The sequence below is a fragment of the Varanus komodoensis genome, unplaced genomic scaffold (genome assembly GCF_004798865.1).
Source record: "Varanus komodoensis strain SLA01 unplaced genomic scaffold, ASM479886v1 scaffold23, whole genome shotgun sequence".
NCBI lineage: Eukaryota > Metazoa > Chordata > Lepidosauria > Squamata > Varanidae > Varanus > Varanus komodoensis.
Genome location: NW_025335627.1, coordinates 15,265,310 through 15,286,707, shown reverse-complemented (window position 1 = coordinate 15,286,707; position 21,398 = coordinate 15,265,310).

The following is a 21,398-nucleotide window of genomic DNA, read 5'->3' as shown; positions in this document are numbered from 1 at the left end:
ATTAATTTTAATGGTGCCTATAAGCTGCCTTGAGGGCTGTTTCTGGGCAGAACGGCAGGCTAAAAATCAAATAAACAAACATGAATTGGTTGCCTCATATAATTGCAACAAAGACCCACACAAATGTATGAGCAAACACACCCACCCCACACCCGTCTCTTTGCAGCAGCTTTGGCACATAAGAGGGATTCTGGGATGAGTCAGAACACAAGGGGGGGCGGCTGGTGGTTTCCAGGCCAAGAGACAGATGCCTGAGCGCAGTGGGGTCTCTGTGGGACAGGCAGGTTTATGTTGTAATCATCTAAATGTTCCTAAACCGAGGTCTGATGCCAAAGACAACTGGTAATGCTCACACATCTTTGATGCACTAGCAACAGCAAACAGCCGGAGGGTAGATCAATTTACATTATGAATGCTATCTTCATAACCAAGAGAGCAGAAAAAGTTCTTTGAAAGTGTCAAGTCTGCAGAAACATAGTAAAATCTATAGAAAGAACTGTATGGCACACTCATGGATTTCTGTTTTATTGCCCCTGGTTATGGCTTATGCAACTGGGGAGAGAGGTAGCTGCCTGCAAAGCCACTGCAAAGTTGCTGCACTCATATCTCCTCCCTACATCAGTCACATTCCCTTGAAGGCTAGCTTGTTCTTCTGCTATCATGTTTTCTTTTGGTTTTTTAAAACAGAGAATGCACTAATTGTCTGGACACTGGTGGCCTTGTGGAAAATTATCAAAAGAAATCTAGATTCAATGATACAGTAGGGCAGTCTTCTCCAGTCTAGTGCTCCCCAGATGTTTGGGCATCAACTCCCATCAGCCCCAGCCAGTATGGTGAATGCTGGGTGGGGAGTTGTACTCCAAAGCTGCAGTATGGGGCTGTCTGCTTAAAGAACTTTGTTTTGAGGCTGATTGCAGAGTCCTGGTCTACCATTTGCCAAATGGAATGTATAAGTTTTCATGGTGTCAACAGTGTACATCTCATTCTATTAAAAAATATTAAGATAGATACATGAACAGTTACAAATAGATGATCTGGCATAGAAGATTATACCTGACTCCATTATGGACCTGGGAAAACATCTCTAATACACTATGCTATATATGTTAGTGTAAATTCAAGCAGCTTCATTGTAGCTCCATCAGTTTGTGGATCTGATGCTCTGCAGTTTTCTGTCCACTTTTTAAAAGGCAAAGTGCTGTTTGTTTAATATAGAACCCTCCTATTATTGAAATCACGGGACACTCCCAGCCATCCCCTGCCCTCACCACCCGGTGAGCAGCAGGCGCTTACGGCAGCCTTTCTGGGCTCAGCTCCCTTGAAATGAGAGGGCATGCAGATTCTCAGGAGGCCTCCTGAAAAGCTGTTTGCAGACCAAGAATTTATAGTAGATGCGGAGCACTAGCAATGCCAATCCTCATGCAGAGAGAGCTGCAGAAGCAGAAATGCAAGGAAGACCAGGAGTGGGTAGGTGCTCTGCTGCCCAGGCATGGTGCTCAGGCCCAAAGGCAGGAAGCAGTTGTGCACAGGGCTGTGCTCTAGACAGCAGCTCCCCAGTGTCCCTCTCTTTTCTACTCCTCCCACTTGCAAGGTGGAGGAGGGGAGATCACCCCTTGGACTGCATCTGGGCCTGAAAACCTGATTGAAGAAACGAGCCCCATGAAATAGGGCAAGTTCTGTTCTTTTTTTGCAAAGTAAGAGAAACGCAAGGCTAACAATTATCTGATTGCCTACTTGCCTGCCAGTGTACCCGGACAGCAGACACCAAAAGTTTCCCCACCCACGCCCAGCGTGAAATGCACACGGCAGCACAGGAGTCAGCTTGCCCCCTTTACCTGACCCCCCATTAAAGCTCAGGCTGTGCTCCTTATTCTTCTGCAGGATCATGACAAATTTAGCGATCAATAGGACAACCCAACTGTCAGATGTGATACATCCTGCTAATAGGTCAACGCTTGGAAAGGAATAAACATTTCTCAAGCTAAGCACCAGATAGCCTCAAGATATGAAATTTAGTTTACAGATCAATACAGGGATGACTTTGCACATGCATTTAAACACTCTGAGGCTGCTGGGTGTAGATAGACATGTTCATAGGTAATGCCCTGTGACAATGGTGTGTATTTCGCTGTCTGGTATTGGCTCAAGCTACCACACCACCTGAAGCTCCTTGCTTTCCCCTTTATTCAAAAACCAAGGGGCTCCCCTTGACATACCTTTAGCTGATTCCAGGCAGTGACACGAGATACCAAAGCCTGTCACCTTTGAACACGTCTTATCTGAAGTAAGGCAAACCATCTTACTTCAGTCAGTATCAAGCAGACCTACATTATGGCATGGAGTCCTTTAAGGGTGTGCACCGATCCTGTGCATGCTGAGGCAGAAAAAGCCCTGCAGCTCCCAGCATCTCCTAACCAACCATGCTGGCTGAGGAGTATCGGAGTAACAGGCCATGTTTCTGGCTAAGCATGCACAGGATTGCATCCAAAGAGGATCATTTAACTTAGCAGCACAAGCGCACACCAGAGCCACGGCAACCCAGTGGTCACCGCTAAACTTCTAGTTCCCATGCTCACCCAGCAACATGCTTTTTACAAATGCACTTTGCATTCAGCATGGCTGCAGTATGAGAATAGGCCTTAAGGGCAGGAGGCAGTAAATGGTCGTGTGAGCAGCAGAAGCTGTGAATCTTTCTCTCACTGGACTCCCAGAGCCTTAGAGCAGCAGACTTGCATTCCATTCGGCCCTGTGCAACCCTAATGGAAGATTCAGCTCGCCCAGTTACAACCCTCCCAGGAACCCGGCAAAGGAGGGCTCCCAGCTTAAGAAAAGGGAGATCTAGATTGGGAGTGGGGTGCTATGTGGACACAGAACAGTGATGGCCACCAATGCAGATGGCTTAAAAGGGGACAGGAGACATTCATGGGGGGAGAGGCTGTCTGTGCACACAAGCTTTGATGGCTGAGTGGTCCCTCTGGTATCAGAGGCAGTGTGCCTGTGTGCACCAGCTGGTGTTGGACTCCTCTGAGCAGCTGGGTTGCCACCGTGTGAACAGGATGCTGGACTGGCCTCGCTTCGCTCTGATCCAGCAGGGCCATCCAATGCTCTGGTGTTCTTCATGTCCCGATGTTCAGGTGTGAAGTTGTGCCCCACCTTGGTAGATGGGATTGTTGTGGCTAAATTCAGAAAAGGAAGGCAGTTCATGAGGGGACACCGTTCCACAACAGAGAAAATCCCAACAGTGGTCCCAAACATCGGGCATGCTGTAAATAAAAGTTAATACATTATTGATCAAAGAGCTGGAGTGAGCAGCAGGAGGAGAGCAGGAGAACATCTGGATAATTAGGGATGCAATTCACTTGTGCCTTATTTCAAATGAGGTTGATCAGGTAGAGAACAAGTTCTGTTGCTCTCCCCCTGCAGAAGGGGATCCAGAAATGTCACAATTCAGAGTAAACAGAATGATCAAGCAGGCACAGCAAAGACACTGCAAGCCCCCTTCCCTCTGTTAATTAACTGGAGTGGACTCACCCTGAAACAGTAACTGCCAAAAGGGGGATGGGGAGGGGGCTAAATGTAGCCATGCTTGCATTAAACAACCATCAAGGAAAAATATCACCGAGGAAGAACATGAAAAATATTATCGAAGAAGAACAGAAGATAGAAATAGGTTGGGAGCGGGCAATCCTGCACAACAAAATGAATACCTTTAATGGCTGAACTCCAGTGCTCAGCCCTTTAAAGGCAGGAGCTACTGTCAGGCTGAACTTGTGTATTTGGTGATTGATGCTAGCTATTTTGGTGACACAGTTTAGCTGAACCCTGTTGAGAGGTCTCTGTCCCTGTACAGATCTCATCCCCAAGGGCCACCCAGTGGCCTGTTCAGGTGAATCAACATAGCGTGAACTGTACAGTGGAATGCAATGCAGACATGGGAAATGTCACCCTTTTACTTCCTTTACGATTCAGTTCCTTGTATTTGCGGGTGTGGGCTTTGCATTAATCACAACAGATGGTACCAGTGCAAATGGTTCAGTGCTTGTGTCAACTGGCACACGCAACGGTTCAGTGCTAATCTAAATGATGTTTGAATAGTATGGTGACAATCCAACTCTGCAAGAAATCCTGTTCGTGTTTGCCTTTCAGGTTACCTTCCCAGTCTTCTTCCTGTGTCCCAGTGTGCAATGCTTATGAGAAGGGCAGAGCGTCAGGAGAAGGACGGGGAGATTCCAGAATGACTTTCTCGAAGCTGGCCAAGGGCCACTAGAAAAGGAAGCAACCGAATGCAGGTGTCATTATCTCTTTTCGTTCATCTCTGTGGACTATGGAAATCAGTTTGTCTTTTCAGCCTGCAAGAGTGTTCAGCTCTTTTCATTCTGTTTATGCCACTCCTGAGTCCCAGCCTTTTCTGCGACAAAAAGGACCTGTTGATACACAAGTCAGAATAATCAGAGCCTGTGCTTTTCCAGGGGAATTACACATGTTTCCCCAGCTTTTCGCATGGGGCCTCAGTAGCATATGCCTTCGATAACCAGGACAAAAGCAGACGGCTATGGGGGAAAGGCTGAAAGGAGAGTCTTTCTTCATTCTGCTGTCACAACAGATCTTGTTTATTTGTCTGGGCCCTCCAGGATCAAATCACACAGATCTTTGTTTGCATAGTAAAGACTTTAAAGAGTATCTGCACTGTACTGGGGGGAAGCATGGATGCTTATTTGCTCTCAGAAAACCTGAAGTGGCAATTTATTACAGTGAAGCTGTTAAGAGTCTTGTAAAAATAATCCAGCAAGTGTTATTATTTTGTGCCACCCTTTTGGAAAGAAAAATATGTGCCAACAGATGTATATGTATATAGTTGCTTTGGAATCATTTTTGATGCCAGTTTTCTTCATTTTGTCTTGTTCCCCTGCCTCCACGAGATTGCATGTTGGTGACAACTAAGATAAAATGTTAAATAAAAGAGTTGAACTTCATCTGAAATCGTTGTTACATCATACGGTGTATGTATAGTGGTGTTTCCAGAGTCCCTGAGGAAAGGATTGTAGATTCAGGGCAGACTGGAAAAGCACTTCTGCATGGAAGAGATGTTACAAATCTGGATCCCAAAACCCCCACCATCCCCATGCAGGAGTCCCAATCCAGAGTAAAAGTGGGGAGAGAGGGGGTCACCACGGTTTAAACAGATGTTTAAAACCAGGGCTGCTTTGGTCCCACATATGGCCTTGCTCCTTTAGCAGCTGCACATGTGTGACAGGTACCCCTTCTCCCACTTGTGCATTCACACTGTGAAGCATGGGCACACCCACGCCTCTGCCAGCCCAGACTGGAAATTCATGGCACAACCTTGCAGGCTGCACACGCTGGCCACAACCAGTACAGTGGCCTGCCAAACACTTGCTGCCCCCAAACCTAGCACCAAGAAGGAGGGTATTACCCAAGCCCTGATGGACTGCCCTACAGAGCATACGGGCAGCTTTTTGCTTGGTGACCCAGATTGTATTGCATAGTTGTATGAGCAGAGAAATGGGTTGAAACCCCTCTGCGAAAAATGCTAACTCTAGGCACCTTTTTCATTTTTAAATTCCTGCAGATATTTTTCCAGTACAGGATTTCCCAATTTTTCTTCAACTCTGGGCCAAAAGAATTTTGGGCAATGGCCAGTAAGTGTGTTTGAAGTGCATTTTGGTAATTTCACTTTGCCCCCTCCTTGTGCCAAATGATGCCAAATATGTCTTGCAGGAATCAGAAAGCCTGCTTCGCACTGCTCCCCTCCTGTCATTTTGAGGGGCACAGAAGCTGGCAAATGCTACACCCACAAAGCAGCTTCCACTGCCTGCTGAAAGGTGCTGACTTGCCCATTTTGCACCCCTCCTAAGAGATAGTATCCCTTGCCACTGTGATAAATCATGGAAGGTGGAATCCTGTGTGGGTTTCAGTGGAGAAATGGCACACAACGCTGGGCTGGCTGGGGCGTGCTGGGAGCTATTCACCACTTTTCTGTCTAAGCTCGCATGGGTTGTGCCCTTTGGAACCTTCCCCTGGAATGGGCAGCACGCGGGCCTTCTTCAGGAAACAGAAACCACCCTTTGGCTTCACGGAGGCACACGCCCACTTGCTGGCACCGAATGGCCATACGTGATGGGCACCGAATTATTGTGCCCTTCTTGTTGTTGTTGTGTCTTCTGTGGCACTAAGCAAGGCAGTAATAAGACACCGTCTTGGCAAATATGGTGGGCCTGGAAACAGGAACAAGCTGTTCCCTCTTTGTCAGACCGCGAAGTTGTGCCAGGGAGGAAGACTGGGGAAGTTTTTCTTGTTGGCGCGGGCAAAGAGGCATGAAGCATCATCCATCTCATTTCCATAAAATACCCTCTGTATTAACTCAGATTTTCAAATCCGTTGCTGTGCTCTCGGTGCCCCTGGGGTACAGAATGGGGGCAAAATATCCAGTTTCCCAGCAGAGGGGCTACATGCATGCATCCCTGTGTTTTTGTAAGCTGAAGAACTTTCCCACAACCAGTGAGTTGTGGGAAAGTTGGAGGGGAAAGGGGACTTCATGCCTTGGAGGGGAAAGGGGACTTCAAGAAGAACTACTTTCAATGCGACTCAAAGGACGGCTGGCATTGCCTCCATACCACCTTGGCCCATTCACAACCAGATGGTCATTTGGTGCAGCACCAAGCCTTTTCATGCCGGATCTGTGGTTCATTAGGCTGTGCCTGAGTGTGGCAAAGGGCTCTGTTCCTGTGCATAAATCAGCAGAACCGGTTTTATGTAAGCCCAGATCCCCACAGGTAACTGAAATGGTGGCTCCTCTTAGCTTCCCCCTCTTGCACTGAGCAGCTTGCCTCTGGAAAGCTGCTTACTCAAAAGAAGAGCTGACATTTACACAGAGCTTTGCATTTTGAAAGGTCTCTACAAACATTAACTAATTAATCCTGAAAGCTCTGCACAGGTAAGAGCTGTTCTGCTTCAAAGCGAGAAGGGAAACCAGGCCATCGAGCTGAAATCTCTTGCCTAAGTCCACAGAGTTGATTAAAGTTCAGCTTTTGTTCTGAATAAAGCTCCCAAGAGTAGAACACCTTCAGTGTGCACCAACCAGGGGGGGCAGGTGCCCCTTGCACTTTTTCACAAGCATGTGGATCTGGCTACTGGGCAACATGGCAGAGAGTCGATGTGGAGCCAGGCACTAAGGATGTCCACCTAGTGACATTGAGGAATGTGGTCTGTTTCCCTTTTTTAAGGATTTCATTTGGGTACGAGCAGTTACCTAGAATGGGAGAGGAATATGTTATTTGGACATGCCACTGCTTTACCAAGAGAGCTCTGCACTTTTAGCCAGAGTCAGGCATGGATGGCGGGAAGGTATTTCGCTGCTATTCCCTAAGCATTCCTATCCCGATCTTGAATAATATTGCCTCAAATTGCCTGTAGTATCATTTTACAACAATACAGAAGTGTCCCAAGAGCCACCCATTGTGTGAAAATCTGTTGTACTGTTGGTTGGTTGATCTCATGGAGTTTAGGAATGAGACAATTTCTCCTTATTCTTTCTATGGTTGGCTCTACTCTGCACTCTCTTCCTCCAGAATTAAACTGTAATACCTGAATTCCAAATTAATTTTGGAACTGACGCTTATGCAATTTGCTCCAGCTTTCAATTCCTTCATCTGATCTGTATGTTCTGCTTCCCCTGTCTTGATGATTAGCAGAGGAGATGTACTTTGGCTGAAGTCCTACTTCATTCATCTCCCTCCCCTTCCAGTTTTATGCCAGGGGCCAAACCCAGACAGTGACACTTGCTTGCATCAAGCAGATTATGACCGTTCCACAAGGATATCCGTAACTGCGGCCACCAAGCATGCTGCCCCCAGTCTTTCTGCAGGTTGTGGTTGCAGAACAATGCAATGCGATGCGACACAATGGAATCCTAGCAAGGGAGTCATTTTAGATACATCCCTTTTCACTGCGATACCACATTGATTTTCATGGCAGCTGATCAATACTGCACTTTGATCTCCTTCTCAAACAGGCTGTAATGCTTCCCACCTTGGCCCAAACCATGCTTCTGCAAAGGAATAGAGAAGTCTCCCAAGAGTCACCCATTACAAGCATCCACACTTGCCTCTCCCTGTCATAAGAGGACAGCCTCTGCCTGTCTTTTGTCATGGGCAGCTCTTTTCCAGTGCTCTGTGGAGCAAGCTAACATCAGCAAGCAAACACGGTAGCATTTTTAGCTTCAGTTTTTGCCAGACACCTGGTAAGCATTGATGGCTCCCAGCAAGTTCATCATGATCCCTTCCATATTTATTCTGTATTTGCCCGAGGCCAGGCTGTCACAGCCTTGCAATGTCATATGTCAAGGCTTTGCTGATGCTCAGAGGCTGAGACGGAAAATGAATGGAGTGCAGTGACTCCCCAAGAGTTCCCGTGTTTCACACAGACACAGCGCTGAGATGAAGCATTGCTAACAGTCTGCTGCCAGTGCATTTTTGGCTAGTCACTGACTTAAATTCATTGGTAGCATTTGCAAGATGAAAAGGATGCTGGAGCACCAAAACTAATCGATATAACTCCCAGAACTACAGAGATTTCTGACTTATAGGCATTCCCTGAGAAATCACAGGAAATAACTATTTTCTTTTAAAGAACCCAGTACCCAGTGAGGTCTTTTCCCTTCAAGGAAGAAGAGCACCTGAGGCCCTTGAAAATCTGAAATGTTGCCCATTCATTATTTATTTATTTAAAATGTTTTTATCCTGTCTTTCTCTGAAACAGATCTCAAAACAGCTTACAAAAAACCAGAAACATAACAGCATATATATCCATTATATAAATATATGCAATAAAATAATTCCACTATGTGATGAAAGCAATCAAGCATTAAAATGCTGGATAAATAAAAAGGTTTTGGCCTGGCACCAAAATGAATAAAGTGTCTGCACCAGGTCCACGTCTCTGGTGAACAGATTCCAGAGCTGTGGGCTACCACAGAAAAGGCCCTTCTCTGGGTAGCCACTCTGCTAACCATCTTCAGGGAGGGCTCCCAAAGAAGGACCTCAGTGGAAGATCTCAGAGTTTGGGCAGGTGTATATGGAAACTTAGTTATCTCTTAGGGATGAATAGGTTATTAATGCTGTTGGATCAGATACCAGTTAGTATATTATATTAGGCATGTACTCAGGACCTAACATATTTTAGGAATCTGAAAAACTGCAAAGGAAAAAAGGGGATCCAAGGAAGTCCAGTTCTTCCCTTTTAGTTCCTCCAGCCTCCAGCCTGAAGGATCTTTTAGACTATGAGAAAGGCTGGTCTTTTATAGTTTTACAGAACTGTCCAATGGACACATTTATTTTATTTATTTATTTGGAGAACTTATATGCCGTCCCATTCACATAAGCCTCGGGACAGCTTCCAAACCATAAATAAATACAATCGATACAATTACATAAAATATTGGAGACATCCTGGCAAAAAATTGGGAAAAACCAATAAATAAAATCAACAATTAAAATAACGTTTAAATAAAGAGGTGTTGACCTGGCGCCGAAAAGCAAATAATGACGGGGAGCTTGTTCCATAAGTTGGGTGCCACCACAGAGAAAGCCCTCCTCCGGATACTCAACCTCCTAATATCTTTCATGGAGGGTTCCCGGAGAAGGGCCTCTGCTGCTGATCTCAAGGGGCGGGAGGGCATATATGGACGTAAGCGCTCCTTTAGGTAACCATGTCCCAAGCCGTTAAGGGCTTTATAGGTGATAACCAGCACCTCGAATTGGGCCCGGACTTCAATGGGGAGCCAGTGAAGCTGACGGAGGACTGGAGTTATATGAGCACAACGCCCAGTCCCCGTCAGCAACCTGGCAGCTCTATTTTGCACCATCTGAAGTATCCAGACCATTTTCAGGGGCAGCCCCACATAGAGCGCATTACAAAAGTCCAATCGGGAAGTAACCAATTCGTGTGTCACTGTCGCCAGGCAATCGTTCTCCAGGTAGGGATGCAGCTGATGGATCAGCCAAAGCTGAAGGAAAGCGCTCCTCGCCACTGCTGTTACTTGAGCTTCCAAAGACAGCTCTGAATTGAGGAGAACTCCCAAGCTGTGGACCCTGTCCTTCAGAGGGAGTGCAACCCCATTCAGGACAAGGTCAAAGTCCCCTTCCCCGAAGCCCGACCCGCCTACCAACAGGAACTCCGTCTTGTCTGGATTGAGTTTCAGTTTATTGGCCCTCATCCAGCCCATTACCTTGGCCAGGCACGAGTTCAGTACAGCCACTGCCTCACTTGGACTGGTTGAAAACGAGAGGTAGAGCTGGGTATCATCAGCGTACTGATGATTCCACAGCCCACACCTCCTAATGCCCTCTCCCAGTGGTTTCATGTAGATGTTAAATAGCAGGGGGGACAAAATGGATCCCTGCAGAACTCCATGGCATAGCTGCCATGGTGCAGAGCCATAGTCCCCTAGCACCACCTTCTGGAATCGTCCATTGAGATAGGAGCAGAACCACTGCAAAGCAGTGCCTCCGACCCCCGGTCCCGCTAGCCTATCCAGAAGGATACCATGGTCGATGGTATCGAAAGCCACTGAGAGGTCCAGGAGGACCAACAGGGACGCACTCCCCCTGTCTCTCTCCCTGCACGGGTCATCATACAGGGCGACCAAGGCAGATTCAGTACCATACCTGGGTCTGAAGCCGAACTGAAATGGGTCCAGATAGTCAGTCTCATCCAAGAGTGCCTAGAGTTGTCCCGCCACCACCCGCTCTAACACCTTGCACAAAAACGGGATGTTGGCCACTGGTCTATAATTGGTGGCCATCTCTGGATCCAGGGATGCCTTCTTTAGGACTGGTCGGACTACCGCCTCCTTTAAAGGGGCAGGTACCCGGCCATCCCTCAGAGAAGCGTTGACAACCTCCAGGATCCAGGTCCCTATCCCGTGCTTGGCATTGTTAAGTAGGTGGTGGGACGTACTTGTCCAAGCACCTTGTCCACATCATCAGGCCACAATAACTGAAACTAGTCCATCAATTTTGGACCAGATGGCAACATTGGCACCTCCCCTGAGGGCTCTGAATCACTAGTGGAGTCCTGCTCATGACGAATCTGAGTGATTTACTCCTTAAAATGCTTGGCAAAGTCGTCACAGCGGGCCGTCGAGGGCGGTACAGGATCTCTCTTAGGGCCAGGATGAACCAACCCTTGTACCACCCGAAAAAGCTCTGTTGGACGGCATTGGGAGGAGGCAATGGAAGTGGAGAAGAATTTCTTTTTCGCCGCCCTCACCGCCACAGCATAGGCTCAATAATGAGCTCTCAAGTGTGCTCGGTCAGATTCATCCCATGATTTCCTCCATCTATGCTCTAGACGTCTCCCAACCCGCTTCATCGCCCGTAATTCGGGTGTGTACCAGGGGGATGAACGGGCTATGCCCGGTGGGAGGGGACACTTAGGAGCGATCGTGTCAATAGCCCTGGTCATTTCCCCATTCCATAGTTCAACCAGAGCATCAACAGGGGCACCAGCCTTGTCAACCGGAAATTCTCCCAGGGCCTTCAGGAATCCATCTGGATCCATCCAGCTCCGGGGGCAGACCAGCACAATCAGGTCCGCACCCTTGCAGAGGGAAAGGCCACTCTCGAGCTTAAACCTCAGGAGGAAGTGATCTGACCATGACGGAGTCAGACATAAATTCCTCACCCTCAGATCCCCCTCTTCCTGCCCCATCGAGAAAACCAGGTCCAGCGTGTGTCCACGTTCATGGGTCGGGCCAATGACATGTTGAGACAGCCCCATGGCCACCATGGAGGCCATGAAGACCTGAGCCGCCCGGGTCAGAACAGTCTCGGCATGGAGATTGAAGTCCCCCAGGACCAGCATCCCAGGAGTCTTCAACACCAGGTCCAAGATGATCTCCGTCAGCTCAGGCAGGGAGTCTGTTGGGCAGAAGGGTGCACAGTACACCAACAGAATCCCCAGTCTGTCTCGGTCGCCCAACACCAAGTAGAGGCACTCTAGGCCCAGCATCGAGAGGACATGAAGCCCCGTGAAGGAGATGGAAGCTCGGTAAACTAAAGTGACCCCCTCCCTTCCCCTCCAGGCATGGTTGGTGCTGGACCAGATACCCGGGCGGGCACAGTTGAGAGAGGGAGACATCCCCCCCCCCTCTCCCGCCCAGATCTCTGTTATGCAAGCCAGGTCGGCCCCCTCATCCACAGTCAGATCGTGGATAAGGGATGTTTTATTATGGACCGACCTGGGATTAAGCAGCAGCACCAACAGGCCCGGGGGGTGGTTGACAAGCCTACCTGGAACCCTGCAGCTGGGGGAATAACCAGAAGGGGGAACAGGTGTCAACCATCTGTCCCTCCTTCTTCTGCAATGACTCGTTAAACCCCCAATGCCATAACGTCCATTGCCTATGACCACCCCAATGGCAGCGCCCATGCACTCCCCAGGCAACCTCGCAGTCGTCATAGCCAGGAATGAATCCATTAAATTTAAGTTAAAATACAATAAAACCCTTTAAAAAACTCCCTGTCGACCACCCAATACAAAATTCCACCCAACCAAAAGGGTCCCTAGCCAGCTCAGCCCCCGCATGGCCCTGCACGGCCCCAAATGGCAATGACCGCCCTTTGGCCATCGCCCCTCGGCCGCTGGCCTGAGGCCACTGGCCTCGGCCACGTCCGGTGAGATATGCCAGTGGCTCGTCCCTGCGCCCCGCCCCCAAACCAGCATAGCTCTCACCCACGCCGGTGAGGGAGAGGGCAAGGGTGGCTGCGCAGTACTCACCGGCAAGATGGTGTCCCCGGCATCCCTGGCGGCCGTCCGTGGGCGATGGCTGGCCCGCAGTCCGGCCGCAGCGTCCTCTAGCCCCCGGGTCCAGCGATGGCCACTGTCGGTGGCGTCAGCTGTTCCCAGGTCCGGCAAGAGCAGTCACAGAGTCCTCAGCGGTGGTGGCACGTCCTTTGACACACATTTGCCAAATGTGTGTCCTTGTCAAAGGACACACAAATGTCTGACACTCATTTGCTTCACACTTTAGCCCTTCACCCATGCATTTTTTCACTGGGTCCCCCTTCTCCATCTTCAATCAGTGCTTGGTTCAAGCTTCCAGGATACAAACATGAATATGGTACCCTCTGCCATGTGTTTTGTGACTCCTTCACAGGCATCAGGCCTTTGTGTCTCCCTCATGTGAACCACAAGGTCCTGTCACCTTTGAATTGGCTGGTGTCAAAAGTCATTTCCTTGTAAACTCGCAACAGCAAATGCCAATGGTTAGGGCAGAGCGGCAGCACTGCTGTTGTGAAGACTGACTGCCCACCATGCTCAAAAATGTTTCATGCTGCCTGTGGTGCTGCCTCTGTGAGTTTATGTATTCCTTGCATCATGAGAAATTAAAAGCACATGCTTCAGCACAGACGTTGCTGCAGAAATGGGCTCATTTTTCTCCGGGTGGAGAGAGAAGCCCATGGGCATTTCTTAGCTATGTCAGACTGATGGCAGGACGAGTTTTAAGATGTATAGCATGATCAAAGCCTGTTAGTACTACAAAATGTGCTTCCACAGCTGTGTGGTCTTTGGGGCTGCTTGAACCCAACAACAAACCTACTCATAAGTTCCAGGGCCCAGCACAGCCCCAAGCCTGATGCCAAGCCAAGGCAGGGCTGTCGGTGGAGTGAGCACTGGTCCCTCAAGGACACATGACTGTCACCAGGTGCCCCGCCATGCTGCTCTCTGATGCTGGCCCGGCTCACCACGCTTTTCTCTTGCTGAAGCTTCCTAAGGCCTTGCACCTGGTGGCACAAATATTCAGACAAGGCCAGCATGAGAAGGCATTATTTGATCAGGGCATCCTAGACCAGTCATTTTCTTCATGCAACATACTGTAGCTCGGATGTATTGATCATGTAGATGATCAGAAAGGCCTGTGAGGCTTTTCACTATATTTAGTAGGAAGATGCCAGAGACTTTCTGTCGTGCATGGCCTTTGGCCTGACTCCTCCTGAAGGTTCCAGGCAGCCAGCCATGCTCTCCTCAAGCAGTTCCATTCCCTCCTTCCCTCCCTCCCTCACCAGTTTTTCAGGATATCTATTTTTTAACAAGAGCTGTTGTTCTGTGCAAAGCCAAGCACACTGCTTCTTAGAGGCTTTGTTTCATCTCCCAATCCCATCAGGACTCTCCTCCCAAGCTCCAGAATAGAGGGAGTGAATAGAGTGTTTTTGAATGGGGATGAATTTCAGAACAACAAAGAAGAACACACAAAAATATTCAGGGAAATAATTGCAGGCACACATTAACATCTGTTAGCATTGCCAGCTGACCAGAACAAGACCAGCCTGGCCTCGGGGAGATCTGCACTAGGGCCCCTTCCAGTTACCAGGAAGCGCAGTCCCAGCACGTCTATCACATGCCCTGGGGAACATGCTTGTGGATACAGCACAGTTTCCAGAACAGGAGCAGCTCTTTCTCTCTCACACACAATTGCAAAAGTTGTCCAAAGAGCTGGAAGGGGATGCACACTGGGAAATGGCCCTGTAAGGCACCTATGCTTTGCGGTTTGTTCATTTTTAGCTCAGTCGCTTTGTGAAGGAGCAATGGAGCGAAGTCATTTTTACAAAGGGGAAGATAATGGAGAGCTGCCGCTGCACCCTCACAAAGCTCATGGAGTAGGAGGAGGGGCAGTGCTGCCTGCACCCAAAAAGCAATTCCTGGCAGCCCATCTCTCAGAGTGACTTTCCCATGCATTGGCGGCATTGAAGACAATGTGATTTACGCCCAGCAAAAGCATGGATTTCCATCTCAGTGGACATGCACCAAAAAGGCATTGCAAACTTTATGTTCTCAGAGAGGAGGGGAGGGTGGGAAGCAGCCTGGTATTTTCATGTCAGAGAGGGAGAGAGACAGAAACAGAGAGAAGCCGGAGGGTGAGGGAGGCAGGAAGGCCCCTGAGCAAGCCCCTTCTCCGAGCTGCTGCTCCCTTGCCAAAGCACCAGTAGGGCACTTCCTCTTCCTCGCCAGTGCCAGCCTTCTGAAGCCACCTCTCCTGGATCCAGAACAGGACCACCAACTTAGCACACATGGGCATGTGCACCGGGAAAAGCCTCATCATCTTTAGAAGCTATGATATATGCAGTCTGATGAAATCCAGGCTCTAATGGCAAAGATGGAAGAGGAGGGTCGGCTGGGGTGAGCAGCAGATGACCCAGCAGCAGTGCTGGTAAAGTGACAGTGCTGGAAGGAAGGCCTCGTCTAGCTTGTCCCCTGCTCTCAGGGGGGAAGCTTTTCCATAGCACATGGAACAAGCATTAGTACCCGCCAAGAAGTACTCATCAAGCAGCTGCTTATGTCATGTAAACAGGGCTGGCAAAGGCATTGGCAAAGCCCCTTTTTCCTTTTGGCACCTAGGAGGTGTATGCTTGAAGGAAAGGGGGGTCCAGTGGCCCCTGAAAGACTGAAAGATGGAGGTCTCCATTTGCATGGGCGACACCTTCATCAGATGTGGATGATTGCCAGACACAAGTGACTCTGGGAGGGGGAAAATGCAAATGATGGGTCAAAAGACCATGAAAGGCAAGAGCCTGGTGACATTTGCAAAACTCAAAAATAGACAAGAACATTGACCATTCAATGCAGCCATATTGTAAACAACAACAGCAGCAGCAACAAAAATCTGCCTGGCTTGTGTTAATTTAACACCTGCAGTGGGAGCGAAAACTATGGCCTTAAGTGCTGCTCTGCACTCCTACCGCCTCGAATCCTGGCAAATTGTTAGTCAGCCAATGATTTTGATAGTTTTCCATTTTCTTTATTTTATGATTTGGCTCAGGGTTACTTAGCTGTGTGTCACCATATTAGGAACTTAAAGCAGTGAATTACAGCTGTCTTTCCTTTGGTACAAAATTACATTTCAAACCTGCTTGTATCATAATATGATTGCCAGATGACCAGAAAAAGATGGCTTAGCCTGCTCCTGTGCCTTTAACTGCTGCCTTACCTTTCCATGGCATGGAGATAAACCTTATCACCCGCTAATTGTTGTTAAAGGCATGGAGCAAGGGTGGGGCCAAATGTTGGCTGTGGTTGTGAACTGGTCTGTCCCCCATGCTTATTTCCCCTTCCTGGCAGATCAGGAGAAGCTTCTATCTACAGTTTTTAACTATGTCGAAGTTGATGGCTTCATGATACAAAAGGAGGAAGGCAGAGGTGATTAGCAAAAGACACCCATTGTGCTACAGCTAATTAGAGAAAGAGTAACAAATAATTGATTTCAAGCCAGACCCCCTCCTTCCTTCCCCACCAGAGTTAGCTCCACCCTCAGGAAGCTTCACACTGCCTGTGGGCCAGATGGCAGGAACATTAGACATTACTCAGCCAGTTCTCTTGATGTGATCTCAAATGAGGAAACTTATTAAGTTACACCCTTCTCACTCAGGCTCTCCTGTTCCATCATGTCCTGGGCCAAAGGGAACCTCTTGGAACCAGCTGCTTGGAAGCTCTTGACTTCCACTGGCCATGGCATTTCAGTGCAGAATTCTGTCCCCACCTCTTTGTCCAGGTCAGACTCAAAGCCTGAAATATTCACCTTGAAATGTTGTCATTTGGGAGAAGTGGGTCCAGTCCCTCCATGTATTTGTTCATGCTAAACCCCTTGAATTAGGCAACTCAAAAGTTTGCCTGCCAACGTGTCCTATTAGGTAGTTAGACTGGAAACAGAATATGGTCCACCTCCCAACCAAATAGAAAACATAGAAAACAGAGCGAGTCAGAAGGGCCCTCCCGGGCCATCTAGTCTGACCTCCGGCACCAGCCAGCTCCGCTCACGACATGCCCACCATGTGGACGTCCAGCCTATCCTTGAACACCCGCACCGATGGGGCCTCAACCACCTCCTGGGGAAGCCCATTCCACACCCTCGGGGTCCTAAATGACAGGAAGTGCTTCCTGGCATCCAAATGGAACCTTGGCTCCCTGAGCTTTGCTCCGTTGGAGCGCATCCTGCCTTCCTCTGCAGGGGAGAACAGGTCTCTACCCATCTCCATGTGACACCCCCTTACATGCCTGTATGTCACCAATAGATCCCCTCTGAGTCTCCTCTTCTCCAGGGTGAAGAGACCCAGTTCCCTCAGTCTCGCCTCATATGGCATCCCTGCAAACCGGCCACCAACTTTGTGGCCCTACGCTGCACTGACTCCAACCTGGCTATATCCTTCCTGTAATGAGGGGCCCAAAACTGAGCACAATACTCCAGTTGCGGGCACACTAGAGTTGTGTAGAGTGGTAGTAATACCTCTCTTGATCTAGAAGCCACACTTCTGGCTATGCTACCAAGGGTGGCGTTCGCCCTCTTGACCACCGCATCACACTGCTGACTCATGTTTAGCCTGCAGTCAACCAGGACCCCGAGGTCCCTTTCACAAGTGCTGCTCTCCAGCCACTTGTCACCTAACCTGTACTTATGACACCTATTCCTATGCCCCAAGTGCAAGACCTTGCACTTATCCACATTGAACACCATCCTGTTGTCTCCTGCCCACTTCCATAGTCTGTCCAGATCCTTTTGGATCTGGAGTACCTGCTCCTCAGTTGTGGCCACTGCTCCAGTTTTAGTGTCGTCTGTGAATTTGATCAGCAGACTGTTCACCCCTTCTTCCATGTCGTTAATGAAAAGATTAAACAGGATCGGCCCCAGGACAGAGCCCTGGGGGACCCCACTTGTCACTGGCCGCCATCCCGATGATTCTCCGCTAATAAATAAGAATTATCCATGTGTACCTAAAAGGGAAGGTTTAATTCACTGAGATGGTTGGATTTTTAATGTCAGGCTCATTCCATCCCATTCCCCAAACTTCAGTCTTTTAAACATGGGTGCATTTTTCCAACCACTTTCTAATGCTATTATGTGCACACTCTTCTCAAACTTGCACTTTTCATACACATGGCACCTTACTGTGCACAAGTTTTTACACATTTCCCTCCTGACCATCTGCATGGATTGCAGAATTCTGATTTCAGTATGCCACTCTGACTTGACTCAGGACATGCCAGTCGGATAAATCCTTTTTTTTTTTTTTAATCCCTTGTTGGGATGGATTTTTACCTATTCCTTTTTGAAATTTGTAAGAAATTGCAACTGACATTAAACATGCCATTGAAAGCACATTATACCTTTGTCCTTTCATATTCAGTTTCCTCTGAGGCATCATTTTCCTTCAAAGTTGATTCAACTTTACTAAGACAACAAACACACTAAACTCACAACTGAGACCTAGCCTCATCTCTGGGGAGTACTGGAGAAAAGCCAACAACCCAGAGCTTTCCATCGCAAGTGTGTCCTGTGCTTCACCATCCAGTTTGTGTAAGGTGCAGAATTTAAGATAACTGATTATCTCCTACCATGGCTCACTGACAACAGTGAAGGCCATCATTTCCTCAGAAAATACCGCCTTCAGTAGCTAGCAAGTGGTCTTTCAGAATGAGCAGCCCAAACTCCAAATTAATGTTATTTTCTTCTAGTAAAATACTAGTTGATTAATCTCATTTTGCTCCTAAATAACATTTGCTAATGATGAATAGACATTTAGCAATAATCTGGTCTCTTGCATATTTTCTGCAGGTGTCCTGAATACATGTTTTTTGATGGGTTGCCAAACTCTTACAGCAATCACATCAATAGCTGCTAAGCCAATCCCAGTCCACTTGTCAGAGCAGATCTTTACTCCTCTCCAGACTGAAGTGTTAATTAGTCCTATATAACTCACGGCATTTCACTTCACAGCCGTTCATAAATGTAACATACTTAAATGTTGCACAAGGCAGGAGAGATAGGGATGAATCTGCTAAATTTAGATTTGTGCCAAGTCTGAGTATAAACTGCAAGAGCATTGCAATGTGCAAAGACATCGTGTGGATTAATGCCCCATGCACAGATGGAGGGGAGTCAGTGTGGCTTTTCCTTTCTCGGCACCAGGCTGACACTAAAGGGAATGTTTCCACTGAATTCTGTTTGCATCAGGCCATTTGACTTGCTGGAGGGGCACATACTGCTTGTACACTTAATGGCGAGCAAGTCATGCTGTTGAAACATGCTGCAGATCCACAGGGCATGAGATGGCAGGTGACATGCCAATTATCACTATCTGTGTCAGAAAATTCCTGCGGAAGGAAAAGACCCAGGATGAAATCTGTTCTTTGCTGGTGAAGTGGACACTGTTGATGGAATAGGCAAATGCCTTGAGCAACATGTTTGGTGCAAAGGTGTTACACCACTCAAATAAATAATTCTCCCCGCTCCCTTTTTCAGATATCTCCAAAATCTGCTCTGGAAGGCTGGGGGATCCTCCAGAGCAGAGACTTGGAACGGGTAGGATGCGCTCAGTAACCTTGCCTGGGGCTCCCTTTAGTGCAACAGATGACAGGTGCATCATGCTAGCAGAAGGGCTTTTGGGAGGGTGAGGGGTTCAACCTAGCTAGATGCAAGAGTGAGCTCCTGCCCCCTCTCAGAGAAGGAGGGCACCTGGCTGCTGATCCAGGAGGCTGTGGCTGAGAGCCTTTGAAGCACATTCCTCTCTTCCTTCTCCTGGTCCAGCATTCCAGGTAAGGAGGCCTTCACTGCTGAAATCACTGCTGCTCGGCCCTCGTGCTGCACTGGTTCCCTTCCCATTTACTGCGGCAGCAGTTGCTGTCTCCTGAGGAAATTATCTGCCCCCTTTCCCTTTCCTCATAAAAGGCAGAGGCCAAAAATGCCAAAGTACACAAACACTCTGAAGACAAGAATCTATATTGGCTGCTGGCAAGGAAGCCTGCTCATACAGGCAGAGAGGTCTGGAATATAGATTATTCTTATTCTTATTCCTCTGATTGTGGAAGCAGCCCTTGGGTGACTTGACAGGGCTACATCAGGCTCTGGCCTAAGCAACTGAGAGCTGCCCTCTCAGAAAGTTGCCCTCCCAGGGCATAAGGTGCAGCTAGCCCTGATCTTGATTCCCTCAGAGGCGACCGTCCTGACAGAAGACAACTCTGACAGAAGCATCGCTTTTTCATTCGAAAAAGCCACATGACTGTTTCCAGCTAGAGATTTGTTTTCCATTGGGAGTGTGAAAATTTCATGGAACTGTGGAGGTTAGGGAGCCATTAAAAATGGCCTTAATAATAAACAGGATAAAATTCAACCACTGGAGCAAGCTGTGCACACCTACTCCAGCTTATGCGCTAAGATTACTTTGTGTCTGCTGTCATTGAACTGACACATAATACTGAGGTTAACAAATAGATTCCAGACGCTGAAATCTATGTATATTTACAGTGGAGGGGGAAAATGGTATGTATCTGTGAAATGACCTTTCCAGGGTACTAAGTATAAAATGTTGAGGTCATTTGTGAAACAGTAGCAATCCAGGGAAGATTGGAGTATTTTAAAATGTGCCTTGAAGAACAAAATGACCTTTACTGTTTCACACTAAATTTAAATGGCTCACATAAGTCCTGCTGCCCTCTGCTTGTAAAGGAAACTGTGTTAAAAGCAGGGTGGAAGCTCTGGGAAATGTCCGCCCCTCCGCCATGTTGCACTGTTCTCTCTGTGTGCCACTGGGTGGACAGCAGCCATTGCGCTTGTGCTCCCCTCACACCAACCATCCCCTTCTCTGCACCCCAGTAATGAGAATTAGGTTGTGTGTTTCTTGGCACAGGAATCCGTCCTCTGAGAAGGTGTGTATTAAGAACAAAAACTGAGCCAGAGCGGGCTTTGTCAGGATGCAGAACTTGTGAGTTGCGCACATGGCCTTGTGTCGACTCCAGAAGGTGCAGAGGCCCCAAGACCAGCAAAGGGGTCCCTGGGGGCCCAGCAAAGAGGTCCCAGGACAGCTGCCTTCCTCACTTTTACAGAGCAACAGAAGTGACATGGAAGATGTTCTGGCTTGCATGCCAGGTACCACCACCTCTCTCAGGTTAAAGGGGGCTATGGCAGGTGCCTTCCCTAAGGGGGCTGAGAATCTGGGAATCACCCAGCCTGACTTCCTATTTATATAGAAACATAGAAAAAGAGTGAGTCAGAAGGGGTCTCCTAGGTCATCTAGTCTGACCTCCGGCACCAGCCAGCTCCGCTCACGACATGCCCACCATGTGGACATCCAGCCTATCCTTGAACACCCGCACCAATGGGGCCTCAACAACCTCCCGTGGAAGCCCATTCCACACCCTCGGGGTCCTGACTGTCAGGAAGTGCTTCCTGGCATCCAAATGGAACCTTGGCTCCCTGAGCTTTGCTCCGTTGGAGCGCGTTCTGCCTTCCTCTGCAGGGGAGAACGGGTCTCTACCCATCTCCGTGTGACACCCCCTCACATACCTGTATGTCGCCAACAGATCCCCTCTGAGTCTCCTCTTCTCCAGGC